Source organism: Nothobranchius furzeri, chromosome 18 (genome assembly GCF_043380555.1).
Source record: "Nothobranchius furzeri strain GRZ-AD chromosome 18, NfurGRZ-RIMD1, whole genome shotgun sequence".
NCBI lineage: Eukaryota > Metazoa > Chordata > Actinopteri > Cyprinodontiformes > Nothobranchiidae > Nothobranchius > Nothobranchius furzeri.
In genome coordinates, this window is record NC_091758.1 from 31,796,404 (window position 1) to 31,802,403 (window position 6,000).

The 6,000-nt window shown below is 42.5% G+C and overlaps 1 long non-coding RNA gene across 1 annotated transcript; it reads left to right on the plus strand.

Annotated features, from left to right (window-relative positions):
* Positions 1-4,925: 4,925 nt before the first annotated feature.
* LOC139063806 (uncharacterized) lies at positions 4,926-5,671 on the plus strand. Its single transcript, XR_011517144.1, has 3 exons — positions 4,926-5,061; positions 5,245-5,338; positions 5,460-5,671. It is a non-coding gene; the product is annotated as an uncharacterized lncRNA (long non-coding RNA).
* Positions 5,672-6,000: the final 329 nt, after the last annotated feature.

Below are 6,000 nucleotides of genomic sequence, written 5' to 3' on the forward strand. Positions count from 1 at the left end.
AACCGGACTGACAGGTGTCCATTACCTGATATTCAAGTCCAAGACATGCGGCCGCAGGTCAGATGAAACAACAACAAAGTTGATCATCGAGCTACGGCCAAAGGCATCCTGGTGCCAAGAGCACATATGGACACCTTTATGTCTGAACATGGTGTTCATTATAGACAATCCATGACTGGCACAGAAGTCCAATAACCAAACACCACTCAAATTCAGATGAGGGGAGCCATTCCTCCCATCCACACCTCTCCAGGTCTTGCTGCCATTGCCCATCTGAGCGTTAAAGCCCCTCAGCAGAACGAGGGAGTCACCGGAAGGAGCGCTCTCCAGCACCCCCTCCAAGGTCTCCAAAAAGGGTGGGTAGTCCGAACTGTAGTTTGGTGCATAAGCACAGACCACAGTCACTCAGAACCCATCCCCCCACACGTAGGCGGAGGGAGGCTACCCTCTCAATCACTGGGAGTAAACCCCAACATTCAGGCACCAAGATGGGGGGCAACTAGTATGCCCACCCCTGCTCAGCGCCTCTCAGTGGGAGCAACTCCAGAGTGGTAGAAAGTCCAACCCCTCTCAAGGAAACTGGTTCCAGAGCCAGAGCCATGCGTTGAGGTGAGTCCAACTATATCTAGTCGGAAACTCTCAACCTCACACACCACTCAGGCTCGCTCCCCACCAGAGAGGTAACATTCCTTGTGCCAAGAGCCAGCTTCTGTAGCTGAGGATCAGACTGCCAAGGTCCCCGCCCTTGACTACCACCCATCACACACTGCACTCGACCCCCTTGGCCCCTCCCACGAGTTAGTATTTATTAAAAAATTCCATCTTTCCTGAAGGCTTCAGCTTGTTCTTTCAGTGAGAACGAAGGTTTGGCTTTTCACAGTCCGATGAAAAATTCACATAAAGAGCAGCCGAGTTTGTTTCATTCAAACTAAACGTGTCAGGGTTGGACCCGGTAACACGGAAACAGAAAAGCTGCAAATCACCTAAAACTGTAACCTCATATTTTCTAAAATTCCTTATTTTAAATAGTCAAAGCAAAACAGAAACGACATGTGTTGTGTGTTTTTGTTGTCAATCTTACAGTTACTTTGGTGATCCGAGATCGATAACATGCACAACATGTTTTTCGACAGATTCTCTCAACTTGAGCTCTATGACTCCAGGGCTTGGTATATTGGTATTTTTGCTTTATTTACTATATTACTAATTCAGCGTGGTCTTGTTATCCAGGCCCTCCATGTGGCCGGCTGCTCCTGGGAGACGGTGGTCTAATTGTGTAGGGCAGATCTGTGGAGGAGAATTGTTGAAATCCCTGACTCGGGTAAAATGAGAATATCAATAAAAACAGACCCTGGATGATCTTTGCTCGTGGCAAAACTGCACAGCGCTGGATGCTGAGGTTTGTAATTACAATCCCTTGAATAATTGAAATCCCTGTCCTCCGGCAGTAAGTTCATCTAGCTCAATGTTCAATATTGCATCATTTTATATGTCATAAATTTTTACATGATGTCTCTTTGACAGTGGATACATGAGGCATTTCAAATGTCACAGTGGGTTAGTAGGGAGACCCTAACAATGATAGTTAACTATTTACTCTGTTGGTGCGTAGACCCATGCACGCCGTGTTTTCAACAGGTCACATCTGTCGTTGGTGACAATGCAGCTGTGAACTGCAGGCGGTTGCTGGTTTTGTATGTTTAAATTATTGTTGGAGTTTATGGGCGTTCTGTAACAAACATCAGGTCAGTTCATTATTTCTCTTGAACTTTGCTCCCACTGCCAAGATTTATCTCCATGTTTGTTTACGTCACCAAACTTCAATCCAACAAAGCAAAAAGTTAAAAAGTGTTAAAATGTTTGTTTTGTTTCTGTATCAGTTTGTTGCTGAACACGTTTTTAAAACTAGGCCTACACATTTTTATTCTAGTCCAACAGGTGAGCTAACTCTCTATTTAAACCATTCACCATGAAAAAGAACTAGATGTAGCAATGTAAACTACATAACTCTCTGCCAGGGGCATCCCCAAGGGGTAGCCAGGGGTGGCTAAAACCCCCCAAAATGTCTTAAACTGAGCAAGGACAAAACAGACGGTCTTGTTTGCACCCCTGACAAGCACAAACATGCAACAGGCGAGGCACTAGATCCATCAGTCTCATTTGTCAGGCCAGCCAGTAGGAATGTTGGCGTTAATTTAGCTACTTGTTTCACATCCAATGCTTCTGTTCTGTCGCTAACTTGCGATTGGAAACGGGACCACATCAGTCAGGTTCTGGCCTCCCTGCACTGGCTTCCGATTTGCTATCGCTCACAATTCAAAATCCTCGTCTTTGTTTATCATTTCTTCCAGGGTGGTGGTCACCCCTATCTGGCCACTCTCCTGAACAAACATTCCCCATCACGCGCTCTGCGCTCCTCTGACCAAGGCCTGCTCGCTGTCCCTCGTTCTAGGTGTCGTACCCGTGGGGACCGGGCTTTCTCAGTCCTAGCACCGTTACTCTGGAACCAGTTGCCACCCTCAGTTAGGCTGTCCCCATCTCTGCCAGTCTTTAAGAGTCACCTAAAAACACACCTCCTCCGCTTGGCGTTTCCAGAACATGTTTGATTTTGGCCCTCTTTTATGTTGAATTTATTTCACAGTTTTCATTGGTTCACTCACTCCATCCACTCAATCCAAATGTGTTTCACACTTTTGTCCTGTATCAGAATGTTTCATCTATCTTGTAATTTCAATTTTGTAATTTGGATTTTGTAATTTGTATTTTGTAATTTGAATTGCTGTTATTGTTGATTTACTCAATATATTTACCTACAACTGTACCATGTTCAGCGCTTTGGGCTTCCTGACAGGGTTGCGGAAGGCGATTTATAAATAAAGCTTTGATTGATTGATTGATTGCTATGCTTTATTACATAATATTGCCAAATCATGTATTTGGTCAGAACTGGAAATTGTACTCCATGCTTTTGTCTCCTGTTGTAACTTCCTCTTTTCCTGTTTCCATTCTGCCTCACTGGAGTGTTGAAGTTGTTTAAAATGCTGCAGACAGTCTTCTTACACAATCTCCAAAGCCACTCCCCCATTCGTTGGCTCCTCATTTGGTCAAGAGTGAACTTTAAAATCTTGCTCTTGACATTTAGGACATCGCACAGTCAAACCCCTAGATGCACCACAGTCTGTTGAGATTTCTAGGCTAAATAAAATTTTACTTACTTACAGTGCACTGGTTCAGTGGGAAAAGCACATCGATGCCTGGGTTAATTCCATTTTGAAATATAAATGGTACGCAGCTGATCCTTAATATGGTCACAAAGAAGGCAAATATGTCAGAATTATCACCTGTAACTGGAGCGTTTCTACTTGGGCAACAAACAACAAATCATAGATTCTAATAAATTACCCTATAATAAATACAAATCATGAAACCAAGCAAAAAAAAAAATAAGATTATTTAGCCAATATTCTGTGGACATTTGTTACCACCCACAGAAATGCCTCCTTCCAGCGTCCTTTATCCTTGTTATGTATTAAAGCAATTATGGTGACCGCGCTCGGTATGAAGTGCTAATCTTCAGACTATATTACCCAGAATAATGCTCTAATTCAATTGAAAGAAATGGCTCAGAGAAGACCCGGAGCTCACTTAACGACCAGTCTGATGATTTAGGGTGCGAATGTGATTCTAAGGCCCAGATTAAATAGCGCTCAGCAGTTCTAGGAGAACATCCATTCCACATGCAGGCCGAGTGCACAGAGTGAGTGTGTGACCTTGGCTAATGTGCTCAGTTTTTATACATATGGCCTTTCTTTTCAATAACCCAAGGGATTGATTCCACTCTGTGACCCAGAGTTCAAAGGAGGGGATGATTGCTGCTTTAAATATGTCTCATTATGTACTGAGCAGGGCAATAATCTCTCACCAGCATAACCCCTCCTCCCCGTTGGAGGAGTTTTGCCATCCCATCACTCATTCAGCTAACCGGAGATGCTCATCATCACTGCCAAATAGATCCAACATCAGGCCCGACAAAAACAATCAATACAGTTGTGGTGATACTTATTACAAACAAAAATTTCTTTTGTTTTTAAATGTCAGTTTAATGGCAAACAATGTAAATGTGCAAAATTCTTAACACTTTACACACAGATTATGCTGGTTTAAAACTATTTATTTGTGTTTCTTATGAATTTTCCTCCCCATTATGGTCACACCAGAGACATTTGAGGATGTTATTATAAATTATTATATATAACATCATATATTTTTTGAAATTCTGAAAGCTACAGAATAATTTTAATGGTTTTGAAAATGAAAACAACCTATAGCATCTTTAAAGAAACAGTGTGTAGTTTTTACCATTAATTTCTGGAACACCTTGGGATTCCCCTGGAAGAGCTGGCCCAAGTGGCTGGTGATAGGGAAGTCTGGGCCTCTCGACTCAGGCTACTGCCCCCATGACCCGATTCCAATAAGCGGAAGAAAACGGATGGATCCATGCCAAAAAGGTCTGTTAAAAGGACACGGAAGTTACGATCGTGGAAACAGGCCTATAGATGGGTGAATGCAAAAGGTGGAAATGTGTTATATTTTAGTTTTACAAACTGATTGTAAATAATTCACTCGCCTTCGAGTATATTATTAACATATTATTACTATAATTTTATAAACCCCAGTGAGTCATGAAAGATGGCTGCTCACACTGAGCCAGGCTCTACTGGAGGATTCTTCCTGTTCAAGGGGAGTTTTCCTCTCCACTGTCGCTACATGCTAGCTGAAAAGTCATTGGCTGTGTCTCAATTCAGGGTCTGCATCCTACCTCGGCCGGATTCGTCGGCCGGTTACGTCACAGCGCCGCGACTCGGCCTGTCCCAATTCGAAGACTCCTTCAAATGCGGTCGACGAATGCGGCCTTCTTTTCGCCTGAATGAAGGATGGGTCGGGTGTATCCTTCAATAGGTAGCATTTCCCAAGATGCCTTGCGGGCCGGCCGGCAGAAAAACTTAAAAACAATGGCGGACAGTGAAGCGGGAGCTGTCGGAGAGGATTGCGCATATAAATGTAAGTATAAACTTGAAAACTGTCAGTTTAAGGACTTTTTGTGATACATGAACGTTATTTTAGTTAGAAATGTTACAGTAAAAGTGCTTGTATTGCGGTCTCGGCTCGTATGTTCGGCCGCGCTCGGTGTCGTACTTCTCCCACTACGTTTCCCCCTGATTTTAATAGAAGTTTGTATTTTAGGACCAAAAGAGAAAACCAGGGAATTTATTAAGCTTAGGGCGGAGATGGACCACATGATCACCGGAGCAAAGTATTCGGCGGCTGTGGCATGGAGGTACAACAACATCTCATATTTTAAAAACTCGTTTGAGTATATTTTTTTCTGCGAAAACATGAAAGGAATAACCCGTTGTCCTCTTTTCTCTTCCTGTTTCTTTTCTTACATGTTTGTTAAGACTATTCTGGAGAAAATGGGCATCCAGGGGAAGGTGCCAGCGATGAGCTTCTGGAGCTGATCTGGGAGGACATGAGGCTGCAGAGCAGCAGAGAGCACAGGAGAGAAGGAAGAACTTTGACAGCTTTTTACTTTGCTAGAAAAAAATGGTTAATGAAGATTAAACATGTACATATAAAAGAAATATCTAAATAAAATCAGTTCTGCATTAAACTCTTGAATTTTATTTTTGTTTACAAATGAGAATTGTTTACTAGAGGGTATCCGCTGGGTCTTGAAAAGTCTTAAAAGGTGATAAATCGGTTTTGGTCAAATTAAGACCCTTAGAAAGTATTAAAAACTATTATCACATCTTTGCTCAGGCTCAGCTAGTCTAAAGTATTTTCTCTGAATTAGCTCTCCAACAGTCAAGGAAATGATTAACCCCCAGAGACCCACGGTTGTAGTATCACAACATCAGATTTAAGTCTACAAAAATAAACCTTCCCCATTTTTTTTCTTTTTAAAACCACATTTACATTGCTAATAGGTCCTATTCAGTT